We start from the raw sequence: 24,015 nt of genomic DNA, 5'->3' as shown, positions 1-24,015 counted from the left end.
TGTTTTACAAATACTTGATTAATTAATCAAGGCAAGAGATTTTTATTAGTCACCTCAATTCTATTTACTTACAATCATCATTTTTCTTTCACACTCCCTACGCTCCTACACTATCAATAGAGTATACAAAATCAAGAAATAAAATATAGATAGTACACGCATAGCAGCCCCTTTTCTTTAACTCTGCTAAGGTCATACTCTTTTCCCTGCAAAAGTCACAATTTAATATTTGAAGTATGCTAAGATACAACTAGGATCAGACGCACCCTATGAGTACTCCACTTTTCAAAGTCTCACATGAAATTCCACTATTAGTCAAAAAAAATTTTGGCAGCCACCAACCAATTTCATTTTTGTCAAAAATTGCAGCAAAATTTCCACATTTGCTGTAAATAGTTTTCAAGTTTTGCGGCCTAATCTGCCTATAAATTGAGGGCTTCATAGTAGCCTGAAAATCACCAACTACGATTCCCCCTCCTTCCTTTATGCACCAAAAATCATAGAGAGTTTATTTCAGCTGCAATCTGGACCCCAAGAGGTAAGCTCAACTTAAACTTCTCCATTTTCTTCTTGAGTTCAGCCTGCAATGGTTAAGCAAAATCCACAATTATGTTTCAGTTTATTCATTCCTGAATTCATTAGCACAGCAGCCAACCAAGCACAAAAAAAAAAAAAAAACACAGGTGATTGCTAATCTCATTTTACTCTAGTTCATGCTACATGATTTACACCAACATGATTTTCACAAAAGATTAACTCACGAAATCCAAATACCCAACTGTTTCTATTAAAGAAATACCTTGACCAATGCACCAAAAATCGAATCTTTACAAATCCGAGAATTTCATTTTGCTGTTTTGGTTTGGGAATGAGTGAAGAGAAGAGGGGGAGGTTGTCGGAGGCCCGATGCCGGGCTGACGATGATGCGGCGGCCGGCGCCGCATGAGTGGTGGCAGCCCGTGGCTGCTCACGGTGAAGGCAGGCGAGGCGGCGCGGTTTGAGGCAGGACGGTGCAAGGCGGCACCCGACGCCGCTGAACTCGGCCGAAGCAGGCGAGCGGCGGCGGTGGCGTTTCCTCCATGGCCGTCTGCCTTCGGACACGGGCGCGAGAATGGGGGAGGCAGATGGGAGGATGGTGAGAGAGAGAGAGAGAGAGAGAGAGCCGAGCACTATTGTGAGAAAGAGAGAGATGCAATGTTGATAAATTAAGAGATAGTGTGTGCTGCTTTATAAAAAAAAAGAGGGGAGTCTCGATAATTAGAGAGAACCGATGATAGTGAGGTTAAAGAGAGAGAGAGATGTCGGTAGAAAGAGAGAGGTGTGAGAGATAAGAGTGATTTGTGAGAAAAAAAAATAGAGAGAACCGAGATTGAGGGAGAGAGTGAGGATTTTGGGCTTTCTTATTGGGCCTAGTTCATTTTATTTGTTGGGCCGGAGATTAATTCATTGGGTCATCTTTTGGGCTTTCTTTTTGGGCCGAATTTATTTAATGTTCTTGGGCTGGAATTTATTTAATTTTATTGGGCCTGTTTCAGATTTGTTTAGTTCAGCCCAGCTATTAATTCGTCATTTGAGCCGATTAAATTGTCTATTGGACTAAGATTAATTCTTTCCAGTTCACATTAATTATTATTTGGACTCCTATTATTTAATAATAATGGGTCTCGAATTTATATTATTTGGGCTCCTACAATTTAATTGATTAAGTCCAATGAAATTTATTTAGTTAAGCCCAATGAGACTTATTAATTTAGGCCCCACTATTAATCCTAATTATATTTAATTAGTGATTTTTTTATAAGTAAGTTAGACTAATTCAAGATGAGTAGATTATTAAGATTTACTATCTGATTTCATAAAACGAGCTTTAATCCTATAGTTGGATTATTATTAGAAATTTCTCGGTTTATTATCTCAGAATAATAATTAACGGAATAAGAGTCATGCATAGTTATTTTATGCATTCGCATTTATTTGAGAATTTCCCTCGAATTAAAATCTTGTTTATTTTCTCGTATTAAAGGTCAAGCACAAGAGTTTAAGGCTTAGTCGTGAGTCTCGACTACCAGGTGGGCATTTATTATGCGTAAAATAAAAATGCTATTGAAGAACTATGCAACTCTCATGCTTTAAAATGCAAAATTTGATTTTTAAATGAGTTATGCTTTATTATGCTTAAATGAGTTAAAACTTTATTTCTCTTTATTATCTACACTTGTCACGCTTTAATAATTTACGCTATGCTATTTACGCTTAAATTACGACTTAAATTTTTATAATTTATTATTTATGCTTTGTTACGCTTTCAAGTGATTTACGCTTAAGTGAGTTACGCTTTGTTACGCGCCTATGTGGTTCATGCTTTGTTACGCTTTAATGCTTTATGCTTATTATTTAACGTCTATGTAAGTTACGCTTTAATGCTTTATGCTTATTATCAAATGCTTATGTGATGATGTTAACGAATTCGATTCCTGAGCAAATAGCTATCTTGCCAAGGAAATATATATATATATATATATTGCAACGCGACCGTGAGTCAATGAGAAGGTTGACCGGTCAAACGTCCGTTGAGGGAGGCCTCCCTCAACGGTACGATGCTAGCGTCTGTTGGGGGAGGCCTCCCTCAACAGTACGATGCTGTGTCCGCTGAGGGAGGCCTCCCTCACGGCGCGATGCCTGTGCTCGTTGAGGAAGGCCTTCCTCACGACACGATGCTTCTTAATAGGACTTTCGATGATGAAGAATGCTCTCACGCTATTTATAGATTTGGAAATGTTTAGAAAGCAAAAGATTTGAAAGAAGACTCACGTCTCTTATATGATGTTGTGGTTTGTTAATAAAATGTTAAGTTTATATTTTAGTTTTGGCAACTACCACTAAGTACTATTGTACTTAGCCCTGCATATGTTTATGAATGTGCAGGTTGAGCTGTGATGGATGATGAAGTGTTGCTGAGTGGAGCTTTTGTCAATTTGAAATTAGGCTCAGAAAAGATATATGTCTGCATACATGTATCTCAGTTATGTCTTCCGCTGCAAACACTGATTATGTTTTAGTCAAGTCTATAACTATGTGAATTACTCTTCAAAGAAATATCTAATGCTTACTCGGGTTCATCGAGTATCCTTTTTAATTATATGCGTCAATCCTTCAATGTCTTAAATTTTATTTCAAGAATTAATGCTAGATATCAATGTCTATAATCAAGTTATAAATGAGTCAAATGTGCCCATTCTAACCCCGCTTCTTAAATCCCTTCCCTAGTCACGATTTCCCGGATTAGCTATCCTTAGTTAAGGCTGGTCGTGACAAAATGAGAGTAAGTGTTGTGGGCTGAATTATCAGCCGTGTATTGATCAAAGGGGCTGCTGGGAGGTTGGGTGGGGTGGTCAAGGGTAGGGTAGGTTAGATCTTTTAGGATATTAACCAGTTAGTCGTTAAATATCTCGTTTCGTCTCGTTTTAACGACTAACTACCCATACTCTTCGTTACTCGCCCTCTCAACTCCTACTCACTTTCATTACACTCGTAATTCTATATAAATATAGAAAACGCAGTGTCACGACCGCACTTGCTAAGGATAGCAAATTCGGGGAAACCGCGACTAAGGGAGGGAAATTAGGAGCGGGATTAGAAAAGGGGCATATTTAGCTTCTTGATGACTCGATTTGTATAAGGAAAACAATTGAAATTAACTAGAGTTTAACGAAGGTCAAAAGGAAACGTACATAATATTATCCAAAAGAGGTACTCAACGAGTTTGAGTACATTATTAAATAATACATATTGTTTGACAAGATAACATAATGTCTTTAGTAAAATCAGTGTTCGCAGCGGAATAATAATTTGAGTATATGTATGAAGACATATACTCTACTCTGAGGTACTCATCCTAGATTGACAGAAGCTCCGCTTGCACACTACATCCTCGATCACAGCTCAACCTGCACATTTATAAATACATACAGGGCTAAGTACAAGAGTACTTAGTGGACACTTGCCGAAATTTACATACATGCATAATATTTTATTGTCAAGCCTTTCAACAGTAGTAAGATACGAGGGTTTTCCTTTAAAGACTCGTATTTACCAAACATAATATCATTTCTTTCATCAATAACCCGCGCAAGCATTTTATATCATTAATCACCATATCAGTAACTCGTGCCGAGAGGGAGGCCTCCCTCTACGGACACTATGATCGGCCAACCCGCTAGATGACTCACGATCACAAGGTGTACACTAATTCCGAAGGGATTTGCGGTCCCATCCAGAATCCGAATTCGATTAACATCAGATAGGCAATTAATAATAAAACATAAAGCATTTAGGCATTGACAATATCATTTAAATTCATAAGTATAAAGTCTTAACAATTCTAATATATAATTTTAGTTTATACGTAGAAAGCCCACTTGAATAGCAGACTCACGGTTTAGCTCTAACTCTGGTGCTTGACCTTTAATCCGAGAAAATAAAATAAGATTCTAATTCTCGAAAAATCTCAATAAATGAGGATGCGTGAAATGATTATGCATGACTCGTATTCCTTTAATTAAATTATGAGATGCTAATCCTATTTAAGGAATTAAAGCTCGTCTTATGAGGTCGGATTATTAATCTTTAATAATCTACTCATCTTAAAATAATCTAATTCACTTACTAATTAATAATTAGTAAGTCTTAAAATTTTCTCTACTTAAACTTAATAGAATAATTATGAAGGCCCAATAAAATAATCAAGGCCCAATAGGAATTTAATTCGAGCCCAAATGGATAAATTCAAAGCCCAATGCATAAATAACATTAGGCCCAACATCAATTAAATGAACTAGGCCCAATTGATAAAGCCCAAAATTTCGGCCCAAACCCGGCCCAAAATCCTCCCCTTTTCTTCCCCAAATTCACGCCTCTTTATCTCTCTCTCTACCGACATCTCTTTCTCTCTTTTTATCGGTTCTCTCTCTCTCTTTTATCCCCACTATCATCGGTTCCCTCTCTTTTTTTATAAAGCAAAACACACCTTTTTTTTCTCTTAATATTATCAAAGCTTTCTCTCTTTTTTTTTAAAAGCACTCGGCTCTCTCAATCAAGAAAAGAGTTGCAGCAACATCTCTCTCTCTCTCGCTCGATTCCGGCGTCCTTCTTCCCGGCGAGTCATCGCTGGAAACCATCTATCTCTCCCTCGCATACATCGGTAACCACCCAAACACTCACCTCTCAATCTCTCTCGAATCTCCTCCGGCGAAGAACCGCCGGTCAGTCACCTCCCTCAACGTTTCACTACAGCGCCGTTGTTCCTGCTGCTCCGGCGACTCACGACGAGGCCACCGCCGATTGCTGCTGTTTGTGGAAGCGCCGCCGACTGCTGCTGTTCGTGGAGTCCGCCGCCGACTGCTGCTGTTCTGGAGTTGGCCGCCGACTGCTGCTGTTCTGGAGTCGCGGGCTGCTGTTGCAGAGTTCCGACAGCCACCACCGTCGTCGACTGCCGCTGCCTCGCCCAAGGCCGACTTCTGCTGCCAAGCACCGAACGCCGCTGTTGTAGGGAGGCCGGCGAACAGCCGGGTGTTCACCGTTTCCAGTTCTTCTCCGAGTTCCGAAGCCGGTGAGAGCTCCATCATCGCGTCGTCTCGTTCGTCTCTCGGCCCGACTGAACAGGTCGTGGAGCAACAAGGCGAGCTTCTCGCCTGAAACCGCCGCCAAGCACCGAGTCGCTACTGCTCCCCCCTTTTTTTTCAGAAGCTAAGTCCTACTTTTATTTCTTCTATTTGTACGAATCAAAGGTGCTATATGTGCTAAGTAAATGGCTATGGTCCTTTAGCGTAAAATGGTGTAGGATTACATGTTGGGTTTTATATAGAAGTAAACTGTTTATGCATTTTTCTTATTGAAATGATCATGCTAATCAATGCATATCTAGTGTTTCTAAGGTTGAACTCATGCTGATGGAATGTGAAGCATGTAAATGGAACTTGAAATAACTGAGATGATAATTACCTTGAATGATGCTTGGTTGATGATTGCAGTTGAATTAAACTGAAACTTGTGAATATTTTTGCAGAGATGGATGAAGACGTTTAAGTGTGGAATGGGTATGAGGAGGTTATATGCTTTCAATCTGAAACCCAATTGAAGGTGTTCGGTGTGAATATGCACACATTTTAGTCAAAAATGTGCAGAATGCTGGAGTAAAAAAGAATACAGACAGACGTGGAGAGTTGGAGTAAAAAGATGCACAGTGTAGGCGTGGAGTTGGAGGAGCGTGCTGTGCATTTATTTCTTTCCCTTATCTTATCTTTCTTAGACATATGTATTAATAATTGAGAGTAATTGATTTGATCTGTGCATATCTATGTTTATTTTTTTTTATCCAAACTCTTCTTGGTCTCATTCAAAAGTACTCTATGAAACTACTCGATATCTGCTTCCTTGCTTAGCTAGAATAATTCTAAATTAAATCCGTAGATTTAATTCTTCATAAGTCGGAATAAATTCACGACTCAAGAAATAAAAATAGAAAATAATTCTATTGTGATTAATAAATAACATGACTTAGCTAAGTCAGTTTTGAATCTGAAATGAATAATTGTTGGCTTATTCAATAATTCTCATCGCGGTTTTACTCACGCGAAGCTAACTGGCTTAGTAATAAAATAATAACCCTGCTTCAATTAGAATATAATCCAGTGTCATAAGCTGAATTTAAATCATAAATAATTACTGGGCTTGATTTACTGAAAGATGAAATAATAATTATCGTATTACTGGATTTAAATATAATAAAAGAGCGGGTTGTTACACGCAGGCTCGTTCTCGAAATTCTGATAAATGAGCTCGGTTCATTTATCGAGAAATCCCGATTTACTATTCACTCATCGTCCAAAAATAAAAACTTTTATTATTGGACTCGTATCGAAAAACTAAGAATATTTCTCGACGACGTGCATGTAAGATTTTGAAAGTCGACAAAAAGACGAAATAGCAGTATTTTACTATTCATCGTCAAAAAGTCAAAAATGTCTTAACGAACTCAGATTTCACTTCCGAGTTCATCGTTCTCATTCAAATAATTATCTCAAATTATTCAAATACTCAAACTCAAATACGGATATAAAATCCCACATCATTCTCACATCATCAAAAGAACATCTCAATATTTAAAAAAAATAACAGGAAAACTTCATATAACTCCTCATCTCTTTACAAAGTAATTAAACACGTCATCAAAAGCCCGGGTATTACATTAGCAAATTATGGAGTTTTAGAAAATATGTTCATAGAACCGCGCGGTTCTATAGTCCTTCATTACTGATATGTGAAAAAAGAAAATAATATTAATATTTTATTTTATTTTTTGCATTTTTATAAAATCGAGAAATACATCATCTATATATAACTATAGACCATCCTATTTTTATAAAAATTTTAATATGTTTAAATAATATAATATATAAAAAATACATCAATATCCAAAATATTAACCCACTAAGACCAAGGTTATCGGTTCCTTTTTGGAGACCAGGTCGACCACCCCATAATTAAAAAAAGAAAAAAAAAATTGAATAACTATGTTTGCGAGATGTTCGACCATCTTAAAAAAGAGAGCGCATGGTCTCTCTCTCTCCTCCAAGAATGCACCAATAGAAATCTAACACATGCCACTAATTTATTGGTTTGAATGTCACGACCGGACTTAATTAAGGATAATTAAGCCGGGAAACCATGACCAAGGGTTGGAGATAAGAAGCGGGATAGAAAGGGGATGAACGATTGAGAAATAAACGAAGAAGAACATACTTAAACATTAACAACGAAGGGAATATTTACAACAAAGTTGGAGTCTTAATGATTTAGTCAAACTAGTAAGTTCGGATAGCTCCGACTTAGCTAAAATAACATGAAATTCTATTGAGTACGCAACGGAAGAAGGTTCTGATTACATGTATGAAGACATGTACTCAAGAGTTCTTTGATATATATATATATATATATATATATATATATATATATATATATATATAACTTCAGACAAAAGGGAATTCCTGCTCGTCACTTCATCACCACCGGCTACTGCTCAACCTGCACATTTAGAAATACATGCAGGGCTGAGTACAAAAGTACTCAGTGGGCACATATGCCTACTATGAAATATAACATGCTTCGTAAAGTTGTAAATTGTCATGCCATCATAAACAGTACAGCAAGGGGAGTTTTTCATGAAATAAGCCCAAGCTTACTAAATTCATTTGTGAATCTTAAAGTTCGACTGATCAGTCTAAGTTCTCTTGTATTTTATCATATCTGAAGCTTGTGTGCCGGAGAGGTGGCCACCTCTCACGGACACCTGACCGGCCAACCCGTTAGATGACTCACGGTCCTGGGTGTACACTAGCCCTGGCAGGATAGCTATTGTAGTAGCCCGCTCTTTTATTATATTTAAATCCAGTAATACGATAATTATTATTTCATCTTTCAGTAAATCAAGCTCAGTAATTATTTATGATTTAAATTCAGCTTATGACACTGGATTATATTCTAATTGAAGCAGGGTTATTATTATTTTTTGAGTCGTGAATTTATTCCGACTTATGAAGAATTAAATCTACGGATTTAATTCAAGCTAAGCAAGAAAGCAAATATTGAGTAGTTTCATAAACACGCGATATTAACAAAACCCGGTAGTTAGATTTTTTTTAAAAAACGCAATACAATATAATCTATTCATTTTTGGTGCTAACAACTAAGCTGATAATACTTCAGATGGATAACTGCGAAGTAGGAAACATTCTACTTAGAGTACTTTTGAATGAGACCGAGAAGAGTCTGGATACAAAAAAATAAATATAGATACAAGGCACAGATCAAACCAATTACTATCAATCATTAATATATAAGTCTAAGAAGAATAAGATAAGGGAAAGAAATAAATGCACTGCACGCTTCCTCCATTCCACGCCTATACTGTACATCTTTTTGACTCCATTCCACGCCTATACTGTACATCTTTTTGACTCCAACTCCACGCTTATATGCATCTTTTTGACTCCAACTCCACGCCTATGCTGTACTCTTTTTGACTCCAGCTCCAGCAGCAGATTTACACAATTTTTGACTAGCCATTTCACACCCGAACACTTTCAATTGGTTTCAGATTTCAAGCATATAACCTCCTCATTTCATTTCCATTCCACACTTGTACTGCTCTTCATCCATCTCTGCCAAGAACTTCAAGAAGGCAATCCTTGGCTTTAATGCTCCCACCCTTGTTTCATGTTTCACCTGCATTGATTGATGAAACAATATATGTTATTCTATCACAGTGACACCATTTAATCCAACCACAACACCAAGCATCATTCAAGGTACCTACTGCTACCTCAGTTTTTCCTCTACTTATTCAAACCATACATGTTGTCACCATGCTATACCATTAAAATTTAGAACCACAGCAAGAGGCATGTAAGTATCATGCTTTTAACAGAACCACAGACCTCACAAAATTGTTTATGAATGTTTAAGAGATTGAATGAATCATACGACTTAGAACATAGCTCCCTTGTATCTCCTACATAACTAAAACTTCAAGTAGACAAGCTTCGAACTTAGCTCTTTAGAAGAAACAAGGCTGACCGCCCTGTCCAGTCGAGTCCAAGGAAACAGCTGACTGCTGTGCTCGACTCGGCTTCGAGTCAGCGGCGACGAACGAGCGAGATCAATCGACGATACACATAGGTAGCAGAGCCCGCTGCTCGTCGGAATTAAACAGCAGCGGCGACCTTCGGCTCCGCCGAAGGAAGCCTCGGACTCGAGTCGAGGAAGGCAGCCCCGGCGAGCTGGCCTCTATCGGCAGCAGCTGTTCTGCCATCTCTCGCCAACTCCAGAACAGCAGCAGTCGGCGGCGGACTCCTCGGCGACAGCTGACTCGTCGACTTCAGGCGGAGCGGCAACAGCTTCAGAAGGGAGGCGGTTGAGCGGGGCGGCGCGGCCGAAGGCCAAGCGCCGCTGGTCGCGGCCCAGAGTAGAGCAGCAGCGGCGACTGCCTCCTATGATCGTCTGCCGTCCGATGTACGCGAGGGAGAGAGAGGTGGTTTCCGGTGATGACTCGCCGGGAAGAGGGGCGACGGCGATGGCTTGATTGAGAGAGCCGAGCGGCTATTGTGAGAAAGAGAGAGATGCAGCGTTCCTTTCTCGATAATATAGAGAGAGTTTCAGTTTTAATAATTAAGAGAGAGGGGGAATGTTTTGCTTTAATAAAGATAGAAAGAGAGATCTACTTTAATAAAAGGGAGAGAACCGATAGTGATTTAAGAGAGAAAAGAATTCTGCTTTAATAAAGACAGAGAGAGAGAACCGATTATTTTGAGAAAAAAAAGAGAGAGAAACCGAGTGTTGGGGATGAAGAGAGAAGTTTTGGGCTTTTATTTTTCTTGGGCCTGGTTCAGTTTATTTGTTGGGCCGGATATTAATTCATTTGGGCTTTGCTTATTTTATTTCCATTGGGCTAATATATATATTGTTTGGACTCTATTATTTATATAAATGGGCTCCTATTATTTATTTTGATTGGGCTTCTAATAATTGTTAATAATGATTTTCGAATTTTTATTAATTGGGCTCTTACTATTTAGTTGATTAAGTCCAATGAGATTCATTTACTTAAGCCCAATTAGAATTATTATTTTAGGCCTCATTATTAATCCTAATTATATTTAAATAGTGATTAATTTTAATACTTACTAATTATTAGTTGGTAAGTGAGTTAGATTAATTCAAGATGAGTAGATTATTAAGATTTATAATCCAACCCCATGAAACGAGCTTTAATCCTATAGTTGGATTATTATTAGAAATTTCTCGATTTATTATCTCAGAATAATAATTAACGGAATAAGAGTCATGCATAGTTATTTTATGCATTCGCATTTATTTGAGAATTTCCCTCGAATTAAAATCTTGCTTATTTTCTCGTATTAAAGGTCAAGCACAAGAGTTTAAGGCTTAGTCGTGAGTCTCTACTACCAGGTGGGCTTTCTTACGTATAAACTAAAACCATATAGTAGAATTGTTAAGACTTTATTCTTATGAATTTGAATGATATTGTCATTGCCTAAATGCTTTATGTTTTATTATTAATTGCCTATCTGATGTTAATCGAATTCGGATTCTGGATGGGACCGCAAATCCCTTCGGAATTAGTGTACACCTTTGTGATCGTGAGTCATCTAGCGGGTTGGCCGATCATAGTGTCCGTAGAGGGAGGCCTCCCTCTCGGCACGAGTTACTGATATGGTGATTAATGATATTAAAATACTTGCGCGGGTTATTGATGAAAGAAATGATATTATTTCTGGTAAATACGAGTCTTTAAAGGAAAACCCTCGTATCTTACTACTGTTGAAAGGCTTGACAATAAAATATTATGCATGTATGTAAATTTCGGCAAGTGTCCACTAAGTACTCTTGTACTTAGCCCTGTATATATTTATAAATGTGCAGGTTGAGCTGTGATCGAGGATGTAGTGTGCAAGCGGAGCTTTTGTCAATCTAGGATGAGTACCTCAGAGTAGAGTATATGTCTTCATACATATACTCAAATTGTTATTCCGCTGCGAACACTGATTTCGTTAAGACATTATGTTATCTGTCAAAACAATATGTATTATTTAATAATGTACTCAAACTCGTTGAGTACCCCCTTTTGGATAATATTATGTACTCAAACTAGTTAATTTTAATTGTTTCCCTTATACAAGTCAAGTCATCAAGAAGCTAAACATGCCCCTTTTCTAATCCCGCTCCTAATTCCCCTCCCCTAGTCGCGTTTTCCCCGAATTTGCTATCCTTAGCAAGTGCGGTCGTGACAGAATGGTATCAGAGCATTTCTTTTGCTCTGAGTACTACTCATTCCTTCTAAGTTGAGTCTAGATTAAGTAAGTTAATACACTTTTGAACTAGTTGACAAAAGCTTGGCACTACATCTCGTCACGCTCAACGGAGGTTATGGTAAGTGCTTTCAAGTTTTAATTAAGTTAATTTCTTGAAATGTATGAAGCATGAATAAGTATGACTATTGTATGAATCACAAGAACTTAGAACTGTTAAGTTATATATGCTCACTCTCACGACGGAACATAGAAGAGAACTTAGGGAGATGCCTTAACTTTTTCTTCATTTTACGATGACATCGACAATGACGGTCGAAATAGAGAAAGAAGAATCACACGAAGGGTCGCATGATGAAACCACGAGCATGAAGATTGAGCAGCGTAACGAACGCCAATAGTACGTTGATGGCATGGGCATAGCTTAAATATTCGAGTGTTTTTCTACGATGAGATCTCGAATTAGCTTGGCCTTTTGAACTTATTTTGTTGAAACTTTTAGTGCTCGTTGCTAGATTTAAGAAAATATCATCATCACATAACAAGCCCTAAGTTCGGTAAACAACGACACTAGAACTATATGATAGTCGAATTGGTAATCTGTGATTAAGTATTAAGAACCTGTATGGCTTGTGTAAATGCTAGATTTAGATGATGAGGTGTTTTTGCACGTTATGGTTATTGAACCGAACTTGTTTTCCGATTTTAGATATTTAGAACCTTATCGCCTTAAGTTACTTGTCGTGTGCTACTTTTGACGATAGAACTTCCTTTGTTAGATAGCGAGGACTGTTTTCACCCGACGACGACCACTGCCCCCATGGGCTAGTCCAGAGGAGGTCGAGCGGTCCTACCGCACCTATGCTCCATGTCACGGGGATAACCTCGGACAGTTCCTCGCAGGTTTTCACAGACACTGGGTCGAGGCGAGTGCACATGGAGTATCAGGGTATGACGGTATCCTGAGGTTGATTTTACTGTTACCTTTCGAGTGGCAAGGATGGGCTAGGCTGATCTCTGCCCATTACATCTTTCGCCGGGAGGATTATCACGACCTCGTGGGAGACTTCCCTAGCTTTATTGCGGAGCTTCAGATCTGTTTCACCTTGTGGGGCCGCGCCCCTCTAGGGCCTTACATCCTTCCGGGAGACTACGTACAGGTGGGGACGCCTTTGCCAGCGGAGGAACCCGCTACTGCTCCTGAGCCCCCGATGGCCTTGCCACGAGACCCTCCACCACGTGCCTCAGTTCTAGGGCGCCGTGGTAGGCACGATGACGAGGCAGGCCCTTCTCGTCCACGGGCTCGCCGGGATTTCCCATCGCCTCCTGACTCAGCGATCCGAGCTACTACTCCTCCACCACCACTGATACCTACGGCAGACGCAAGGCTTGCGGCTGTCATGGCAGACGTCGTCAGGGTCATGGCCAACATGAGAGAGTTCCTAGATAGGGACAAATACCCTATAGAGGAGGATGAGGAGGAAGACCCCGAGGAGGATCCGAAGGAGGACCCCGAGGAGGATCCAGAGGAGGACCCCCTGGCGTCACCGAGGAGCAGTCGTACCGCGACTCAGGGTTCACAGATTTGATAGTTTTTAGCTTGTGGATGTACTCCAGAAACGATGACTCGTTCCGATGTTTTTGTAACTCTATGACTATGATTTTATTTATGTTGTCTCTAGCTAGCATTAGTACGGAAACGTTGGTCTCTAGGACGTTCCGTGAATAAGTACCCTTTTGTGATTGCTTAGCTAGTAAGCCGGTACATCATAGGAAGTACTTGGATAGACTTTACTTACGTTTTGGTTGACGATGTAAAAGCCCTCGATGAGACAATTTTCCATGATATATATGACCCTAGCATGGGCTTTCTACGACGATCTCGTGTATGTTTTATGTTTCTCTACGGGTTCTTATTCTTCACGAGTCAGTTAAGAATGTAGTAACTTTGAATAATGTGACTTGTGTATGCAACGGTTCCTGTTAATATCTTAGTTTTGGAGTCATCATAAGTTAAATTTGATAAACAGTTCTTTTTTTGCCTTAGAGACTCCTGTATAGAATGTGTTAAAATGGGTGTTTGTAATTTACAGAATGCCGCCTAAACGAGGTCGCCCTGCTAGGAGGAACGTTAACAACAATGGAAATCGCGATGAAATACCTGAAGGACGGCGAAACGACAGGGAACCTACCCCACCCCCTCCACCCCCTACTAGAAGGACTGAAAAACTTTTTCTTCGACAGAATCCACCCACGTTCACTGGGACAGGCGACCCAGCCGAGGCCGAAGCTTGGGTACGTGCCTTGGAGCGTATTTTCACCTTCCTACACTGCACTGAAGAGGAGCGACTCTCGTGCATGTCTTTCCAACTAGCCGGATCGGCTGACTTTTGGTGGGAAGCCCGCCGAAAGACTCTGACTCCTGAACAATGGGCAGCTTATACTTGGGAAGACTTTAGGACTGGATTATACGATAAGTATATTCCCAAGAGCTACAGAAAGAAGAAGGAGGCTGAGTTCTATAGCCTGAAACAAGGGAAGAAGACAGTGACAGAATATGACAGAGAGTTCTGCGATCTATCGCGTTATGCTCCGCAGCAGGTGGATACTGATGACAAAATGGCGGAGAAATTTTGTGCCGGTCTGAGGCACGAGATTCGGATGACTCTAACTAGTCTTGGTGGACTCTCATACACTGAGTCTTTGAACAGGGCACTGGACATCGAAGCTGCGATGCCAGTAGAAAGGTTGGCTCCATCACAGACCTCAGTGCCAGCCAACCCACCTGCACGCCCTCAGAACTTTAAAGGGAAGCGCAACTGGAACGACCGTGGGGGGAATGAAAACCAGACTAACAAAAGGCCATGGCAAGGAAATGAGCCGTTGGGACAATATCAGCAACAAGGACAAGGGAAGCAACATGGTTCTGCCCCGGCTGGAGGCAGCCAAAGACAGAATGAAGTTCTCCTATGTCCGAAATGCAACAAACCACATCGTAGTGTCTGTAGGGCTGGAACTGACAGTTGCTACACGTGTGGCCAGAAGGGCCACTACTCCTCACAGTGCCCCAACAAACAGCAGGGCACGGCAATCAGGGCCATTTATGCCCAGCCCCTGCAAGCAGTTCAAAGGCAACACCAGCCCCGCCAACAACAGCCACACCAGCAGCAATACCAACACCAGCACCAACAGTGCCAACAGCAACAGAAGCGGCCGCAACCATTGCCGCAGCAGGCGAGAGCCTTTGCTCTCACCCAAAACCAGCCTTAGAAAAACTAGGGAAACTTGGCAGGTATGGGCAAGCTTAAAGGTTTTTCCATTATGATTCTGTTCGATACTGGTGCCTCGCATTCTTTTATATCTGTCCCTTGCGTAGATACCTTAGAAATCGAATCAGAACGAGCTAAGTGTGCCTTAAGAATCACTACACCCTCAGGAGGAAGATCTACCACCACACATGTTTGCTCGAACGTAGAATTTGAAATAGGAGAACTTAAGATGGTAGCGAACAATCTTAATATTCTGCTCATGTGGGACGTAGATATGATCTTAGAAATGGACTGGCTAGCTGAGAATCACGCCACCATCCTTTGTAGAGAACGAAAAATTTCTCTTCGACCACCTGGAAAGGAACCGACGGAATTTCACGGCATCGGTATGAAGAAAAGAGTACTAGTGATATCCGCATTACAAGCCAGAAAAGAGATGATGAAGGAAGGAAGCACGGCTTATCTCGTCTACCTAAACGGGGAAGCTAGTGAAGACAAGAGGGTGGAAGATGTGGCAATAGTACGAGACTTTCCAGAAGTTTTTCCTGAAATATTGCCAGGACTACCTCCAGACAGGCAATTAGATTTCACCATTGATCTAGAACCTGGATCTGCCCCAGTATCAAAGGCACCGTACAGGATGGCCCCAAAGGAACTACAAGAATTGAATGTGCAACTACAGGAACTCTTGGACTTGGGTTTCATCAGGCCCAGTGTCTCGCCTTGGGGAGCGCCTGTACTCTTTGTCAAGAAGAAAGATGGAACCATGAGGATGTGCATTGATTATCGAGAGTTGAACAAACTGACGCTTAAAAACAAATACCCCCTCCCAAGGATAGATGATTTGTTCGATCAACTCAAGGGAGCCAGTGTATTCTCAAAAATAGACGTAAGGTCTGGGTATCACCAACTGAAGATCAGACCAGAGGATATACCCAAGACCGCTTTCCGCACAAGATATGGTCACTATGAATTCGTTGTCATGCCATTTGATCTAACCAATGCACCGGCAGTATTCATGGACCTCATGAATCGAGTTTTCCATCCGTACTTGGACAAATTTGTCTTAGTGTTTATAGATGATATCCTCATCTATTCTAAGAATGACCAAGAGCATGAAAAGCATTTGAGAATCATCCTGGAGACATTAAAAACGGAGAAGTTGTTCGCCAAATTTAGCAAGTGCGAATTTTAGCTGAAAGAAGTAATGTTTCTAGGGCACATCGTATCAGCAGATGGAATCAAGGTGGACCCCGCCAAGGTGTAAGTCGTGCGCGAGTGGAAATCACCAACCACACCTAATGAAATCCGGAGTTTCTTAGGTTTGGCGGGATACTACCGGAGATTCATCGAAGGATTCTCTAAGATAGCAAGGCCAATGACGTAATTACTTCGCAAAGGAATCAAGTATAAGTGGGACGAAGCGTGTGAAGCCAGCTTCCAAGAGCTGAAGAGGAAATTGACAACTGCACCAGTGCTAGCAGTTCCAGCAGTCGATAAAGAATACGTGATCTTCACAGACGCGTCCAAAAATGGGCTAGGTTGTGTGTTGATGCAAGAAGGGAAGGTCATCGCCTACGCCTCGCGACAACTAAGGCCACATGAATTGAACTACCCCACTCATGATCTGGAACTGGCAGCAATTGTGCATGCTTTGAAAATTTGGAGACACCATCTATACGGAGTTAGATGTGAAATCTTCACTGATCACAAAAGTCTTATGTATTTTTTCGAGCAGAAAGACTTGAACATGAGACAGAGGAGATGACTCGAGCTCGTGAAGGATTACGATTGCGGTATCAACTACCACCCGGGAAAAGCTAATGTAGTAGCTGATGCTTTAAGTCGTAAAACTTAATCCGAGTTAGGACTTCTTCTCACTCAAGAGGACACGCTTGTAAGGGATTTTGACAAATTGAAGATAGAAGTGGTTCAGCCACCGGCAACGACAAGAGCAATTATTGCAACTCTGGTAGCCGTCCCAGATCTCAGAGAAAGGATCGTCAGTGCCGAGAGAGCGGACGAGGGCTTGGAAAAATTTCGTCTCAAGATCCGAACAGGCACGCCAGGAGGCTACCAAGAGGCAACGGATAACGCCATTCTTTTTGAAGGAAGATTGTGTGTTCCCCATAACGAGGAACTCAGAAACGAGATCATGAGTGAAGCTCATGACACGCCCTATACTGCTCATCCCGGAAGTACCAAAATGTACCAAGATCTGAAACAGAAGTTTTGGTGGGACGGGATGAAACAAGATATAGCCTCGTTTGTAGAGCGCTGCCTTGCATGTCAGCAAGTGAAAGCTTTACATCAACGACCATATGGGAAATTGCAGCCATTGGAAATCCCAGAATCGAAGTGGGAGCACATAGCGATGGATTTCGTGACGGGTCTACCCAAGACAAATAGGGGCAACACAGCTATTTGGGTAATAGTAGACCGTCTCACGAAGTGCGCTCATTTTATACCGATTCCAATTACCCATGGATCGGAGAAACTAGCCCAACTGTACATCCGTGAGATTGTACGGCTACACGGAATACCAATATCCATTACTTCGGATAGAGATTCAAAATTTACTTCTAGATTTTGGATCAGTTTGCAGAAAGAGTTGGGAACGAGATTAAACTTTAACACCGCCTTTCATCCTCAAACAGATGGACAATCAGAAAGGACAATTCAGACCCTTGAAGATATGTTGAGGACAGTGGTGCTAGACCGAGGAGGAAGTTGGGAATCAGTGTTGCCGTTGATCGAATTCGCCTACAACAATAGTTACCAGGCGACCATTGATATGGCACCTTATGAGGCGCTGTATGGAAGGAAGTGTAGATCACCACTTTACTGGGATGAGGTGGGTGAAAGAAAAATCCTTGGGCCAGATGCAGTAAGCGAGATGATCGAGACCATCCGCCAGATTAAGGCAAGAATTAAAGAGGCCCAGGACAGACAGAAGTCTTATGCTGATACCCGACGAACCGAACTACAATTTCAGATTGGAGATAAGGTTTTCCTTAAAGTATCACCCTCGAAAGGGATCGTTAGATTCGGTGTTAAGGGTAAGTTGAGACCCCGTTTTGTAGGACCTTATGAGATCCTTGAAAGAATAGGTCCCGTAGCGTATAAGTTGGCGCTGCCACCTAGCTTTGGAAACGTCCACAATGTGTTCCACGTGTCACAGCTGAGACGGTACGTGTTTGACCCCAAACACGTGATTCACCAAGAGGAAATGATTCTTAACCCAGACTTGACGTACGAGGAAAAACCTGAAGCCATTTTGGACCGAAAGGTGCAAGAGTTGAGGAATAAATCGATTGCGTCAGTCAAAATACTGTGGAGACACCATGGACCTGAAGAAGCAACGTGGGAACTTGAGGACCAGATGAAAGAAAAATACCCCGAGTTGTTTTAGCGGAGATATGCAAATTTCGGGATGAAATTTTTGTTAAGAGGGGTAGTATGTAGTAGCCCGCTCTTTTATTATATTTAAATCCAGTAATACGATAATTATTATTTCATCTTTCAGTAAATCAAGCTCAGTAATTATTTATGATTTAAATTCAGCTTATGACACAGGATTATATTCTAATTGAAGCAGGGTTATTATTATTTCTTGAGTCGTGAATTTATTCCGACTTATGAAGAATTAAATCTACGGATTTAATTTAAGCTAAGCAAGAAAGCAAATATCGAATAGTTTCATAAACACGCGATATTAACAAAACCCGGTAGTTAGATTTTAAAAAAAAACGCAATACAATATAATCTATTCATTTTTGGTGCTAACAACTAAGCAGATAATACTTCAGATGGATAACTGCGAAGTAGGAAACATTCTACTTAGAGTACTTTTGAATGAGACCGAGAAGAGTCTGGATACAAAAAAATAAATATAGATACAAGGCACAGATCAAACCAATTACTCTCAATCATTAATATATAAGTCTAAGAAGAATAAGATAAGGGAAAGAAATAAATGCACTGCACGCTTCCTCCATTCCACGCCTATATTGTACATCTTTTTGACTCCATTCCACGCCTATACTGTACATCTTTTTGACTCCAACTCCACGCTTATATGCATCTTTTTGACTCCAACTCCACGCCTATGCTGTACTCTTTTTGACTCCAGCTCCAGCAGCAGATTTACACAATTTTTGACTAGCCATTTCACACCCGAACACTTTCAATTGGTTTCAGATTTCAAGCATATAACCTCCTCATTTCATTTCCATTCCACACTTGTACTGCTCTTCATCCATCTCTGCCAAGAACTTCAAGAAGGTAATCTTGGCTTTAATGCTCCCACCATTGTTTCATGTTTCACCTGCATTGATTGATGAAATAATATATGTTATTCTATCACAGTGACACCATTTAATCCAACCACAACACCAAGCATCATTCAAGGTACCTACTGCTACCTCAGTTTTTCCTCTACTTATTCAAACCATACATGTTGTCACCATGCTATACCATTAAAATTTAGAACCACAGCAAGAGGCATGTAAGTATCATGCTTTTAACAGAACCACAGACCTCACAAAATTGTTTATGAATGTTTAAGAGATTGAATGAATCATACGACTTAGAACAACGCTCCCTTGTATCTCCTACATAACTAAAACTTCAAGTAGACAAGCTTCGAACTTAGCTCTTTAGAAGAAACAAGGCTGACCACCCTGTCCAGTCGAGTCCAAGGAAACAGCTGACTGCTCTGCTCGACTCGGCTTTGAGTCAGTGGCGGCGAACGAGCGAGATCAATCGACGATACACATAGGCAGCAGAGCCCGCTGCTCGTCGGAATTAAACAGCAGCGGCGACCTTCGACTCCGCCGAAGGAAGCCTCGGACTCGAGTCGAGGAAGGCAGCCCCGGCGAGCTGGCCTCTGTCGGCAGCAGCTGTTCTGCCATCTCTCGCCAACTCCAGAACAGCAGCAGTCGGCGGCGGACTCCTCGGCGACAGCAGCAGTCGGCGGCGGACTCCTTGGCGACAGCTGACTCGTCGACTTCAGGGGGAGCGGCAACAGCTTCAGAAGGGAGGCGGCTGAGCGGGGCGGCGCGGCCGAAGGCCAACCGCCGCTGGTCGCGGCCCAGAGCAGAGCAGCAGCGGCGACTGCCTCCTATGATCGTCTGCCGTCCGATGTACGCGAGGGAGAGAGAGGTGGTTTCCGGCGATGACTCGCCGGGAAGAGGGGCGACGACGATGGCTTGATTGAGAGAGCCGAGCGGCTGTTGTGAGAAAGAGAGAGATGCAGCGTTCCTTTCTCGATAATATAGAGAGAGTTTCAGTTTTAATAATTAAGAGAGAGGGGGAATGTTTTGCTTTAATAAAGATAGAAAGAGAGATCTACTTTAATAAAAGGGAGAGAACCGATAGTGATTTAAGAGAGAAAAGAATTCTGCTTTAATAAAGACAGAGAGAGAGAACCGATTATTTTGAGAAAAAAAAAGAGAGAGAAACCGAGTGTTGGGGATGAAGAGAGAAGTTTTGGGCTTTTATTTTTCTTGGGCCTGGTTCAGTTTATTTGTTGGGCCGGATATTAATTCATTTGGGCTTTGCTTATTTTATTTCCATTGGGCTAATATATATATTGTTTGGACTCTATTATTTATATAAATGGGCTCCTATTATTCATTTTGATTGGGCTTCTAATAATTGTTAATAATGATTTTCGAATTTTTATTAATTGGGCTCTTACTATTTAGTTGATTAAGTCCAATGAGATTCATTTACTTAAGCCCAATTAGAATTATTATTTTAGGCCTCATTATTAATCCTAATTATATTTAATTAGTGATTAATTTTAATACTTATTAATTATTAGTTGGTAAGTGAGTTAGATTAATTCAAGATGAGTAGATTATTAAGATTTATAATCCAACCCCATGAAACGAGCTTTAATCCTATAGTTGGATTATTATTAGAAATTTCTCGATTTATTATCTCAGAATAATAATTAACGGAATAAGAGTCATGCATAGTTATTTTATGCATTCGCATTTATTTGAGAATTTCCCTCGAATTAAAATCTTGCTTATTTTCTCGTATTAAAGGTCAAGCACAAGAGTTTAAGGCTTAGTCGTGAGTCTCTACTACCAGGTGGGTTTTCTTACGTATAAACTAAAACCATATAGTAGAATTGTTAAGACTTTATGCTTATGAATTTGAATGATATTGTCAATGCCTAAATGCTTTATGTTTTATTATTAATTGCCTATCTGATGTTAATCGAATTCGGATTCTGGATGGGACCGCAAATCCCTTCGGAATTAGTGTACTCCTTTGTGATCGTGAGTCATCTAGCGGGTTGGCCGATCATAGTGTCCGTAGAGGGAGGCCTCCCTCTCGGCACGAGTTACTGATATGGTGATTAATGATATTAAAATACCTGCGCGGGTTATTGATGAAAGAAATGATATTATTTCTGGTAAATACGAGTCTTTAAAGGAAAACCCTTGTATCTTACTACTGTTGAAAGGCTTGACAATAAAATATTATGCATGTATGTAAATTTCGGCAAGTGTCCACTAAGTACTCTTGTACTTAGCCCTGTATGTATTTATAAATGTGCAGGTTGAGCTGTGATCGAGGATGTAGTGTGCAAGCGGAGCTTTTGTCAATCTAGGATGAGTACCTCAGAGTAGAGTATATGTCTTCATACATATACTCAAATTGTTATTCCGCTGCGAACACTGATTTCGTTAACACATTATGTTATCTGTCAAAACAATATGTATTATTTAATAATGTACTCAAACTCGTTGAGTACCCCCTTTTGGATAATATTATGTACGGTCCCCTTTTGACCTTCGTTAAATTCTAGTTAATTTCAATTGTTTCCCTTATACAAGTCAAGTCATCAAGAAGCTAAACATGCCCCTTTTCTAATCCCGCTCCTAATTCCCCTCCCCTAGTCGCGTTTTCCCCGAATTTGCTATCCTTAGCAAGTGCGGTCGTGACAACTATCAACTGCTCAGGACCCGAATTCGATTACTTAAACTAGCATTGCCTCATCATATAGATATCATACTAAATGAAACATTTTATGGCAAGACAATATCTGAGATAACTTAGATAACTTTCCGTTCATAAATTTTGTAATGAAATAACTTGCTTGAAAGTAACATTAAACTGATTTGATATATATCTGAAAATAAACCCACCTGATCCTCGGTATGGAAGAGAGGTGATCTTAAGCTGTAGTACCGTCATGTGAACCAATTCCTACAAGACGAGTTCTTAACACTTAGCACATACCATAGATAACGAGAATCGTTGTCTACTTAGGGTCTCTGGTCAACCTATTCCCGAACTTACAACGCATAATCGAACTATGGATTATGCATTTTACATACATTAGCTTATCTTGATGCCTTATCTAGGTTAACTCACTCATTTTCATAAAAACTTTGCACAAAACATGTCTCAAACTCGTTACGCACATATACTAACTCTTTCATGAAACATCCTTTAAAAATCAACTTTGATACATAGAAAATAATTCAACAACTTGAGTTCTTAAGGGGTTGTTTTGCAACAGACACCAAATCTGCCTCGGATCTCCAAATGAGGCTCCAAAAGACATTCTAGAAACTAGACATTTCAAGGATCATTCTCCAATTTGAATCGAATGAAAAACAGTTCAAACGAGCAAGATATGCCCTCTCAAAGATGGGTATTTAACAAACAAAAATCTGAAAATTTCAGATTTCTAGATTACAACCAAGTCAGTGGGCTTTCTTTAAAAATTCATATCTCCCTTTACAAAACTCCACTGGGAGCCCCAAGGGTCAATTCGGAAACTAGGGAGAGATCACAACACTCTCCAGTTGTATTTACTCCAAGAAAATTCATGGTTTAGAAGATATGACTGTCTAAAGTTCAGTGCAGAAAAAGAGTTCAAGTTTGGCAGATTCAGAACATAAATTGGAAAAACCACTTTAGGCTTCACAAAAAATTCTAAAACTGAACACGTAAGTTTCCAACATGTCAGTGAATATTCAGTAGAAAGATAGGCTTGATAATAAAAGATTTAAGTCGGCCTTTGAGACCTCAAATTCGTAGGTTTGTAAAACCTACTGGATGGTACAAGGAATAAGAACTAGATTTCAATAATTTATACCGGTTTTTTCCCTTACTCAAAAATGGTGAGGCCAATGCCAAAAGAAAGATACAGGAGTCTAGAGTGACATACTCAAGTTTCAAAGGTTTTCACCGATTGAAACTTGACTTATGGCCTCCCAAAGATGGTTTACCAAAAATGTAATCCAGATGGGCAGTGATGTTTAAAAATTCATAAATAAAACATGAGAGGTCTAAATATTCTTATATTTTACGATAGTATAGAAAACATATTAAACACGATACACAATTAATTTGGGAAGTTTTGGGAACCGTTTGGATTGCTGGAATCGCCTTGCAATACACTGCCGGAGCAGTGTGCTTATGGCAGATTCGCTGCCTTACCTCGTGCACGGTTTTTCACCCAATAAACTCTACCAAAATAATCATCCAAAATCATAAAACATATCCTCACATAATATAGCACACATATGTGTAAAAATACATGGCCATAAAGCATTTTCAGTTGAGAAAAAGCAAAGAAAAACTCACCCTCGAAGCACAACCTTCACTCTAACTTTACGCCCTAGTTTTCCCACACTCTCCCTTGCTTTGCTACTTCTCTTGGGGCTTCAAAGGCTTCTATGGAGTGTGATAATGGTGGGACAAAAGTTGTGAGAGTGGGGAAAAGAATGTAGTGGTGGGGAAAAGAATGTAGTGGTGGGGAAAATGAGTAGTGTGGTGGAGGAAAAGGAGTAGTGGTGGGGAAAAGGAGTAGTGTGGTGGAGAGGTAGGAG

General features: G+C 40.4%; 2 long non-coding RNA genes across 2 annotated transcripts; one reads left to right on the top strand and one right to left on the bottom strand.

The window, feature by feature from the left end:
* Positions 1 to 14: 14 nt before the first annotated feature.
* LOC130989507 (uncharacterized) lies at positions 15 to 23,909 on the bottom strand. Its single transcript, XR_009090657.1, has 2 exons — positions 23,771 to 23,909; positions 15 to 581 (listed from the first exon to the last, which is right to left on the bottom strand). It is a non-coding gene; the product is annotated as an uncharacterized LOC130989507 (long non-coding RNA).
* LOC130989506 (uncharacterized) lies at positions 1,370 to 3,136 on the top strand. Its single transcript, XR_009090656.1, has 2 exons — positions 1,370 to 2,069; positions 2,926 to 3,136. It is a non-coding gene; the product is annotated as an uncharacterized LOC130989506 (long non-coding RNA).
* Positions 23,910 to 24,015: the final 106 nt, after the last annotated feature.

The sequence above is a fragment of the Salvia miltiorrhiza genome, chromosome 6 (genome assembly GCF_028751815.1).
Source record: "Salvia miltiorrhiza cultivar Shanhuang (shh) chromosome 6, IMPLAD_Smil_shh, whole genome shotgun sequence".
Lineage (NCBI taxonomy): Eukaryota > Viridiplantae > Streptophyta > Magnoliopsida > Lamiales > Lamiaceae > Salvia > Salvia miltiorrhiza.
This window is presented reverse-complemented; position numbering and strand designations above follow the sequence as displayed.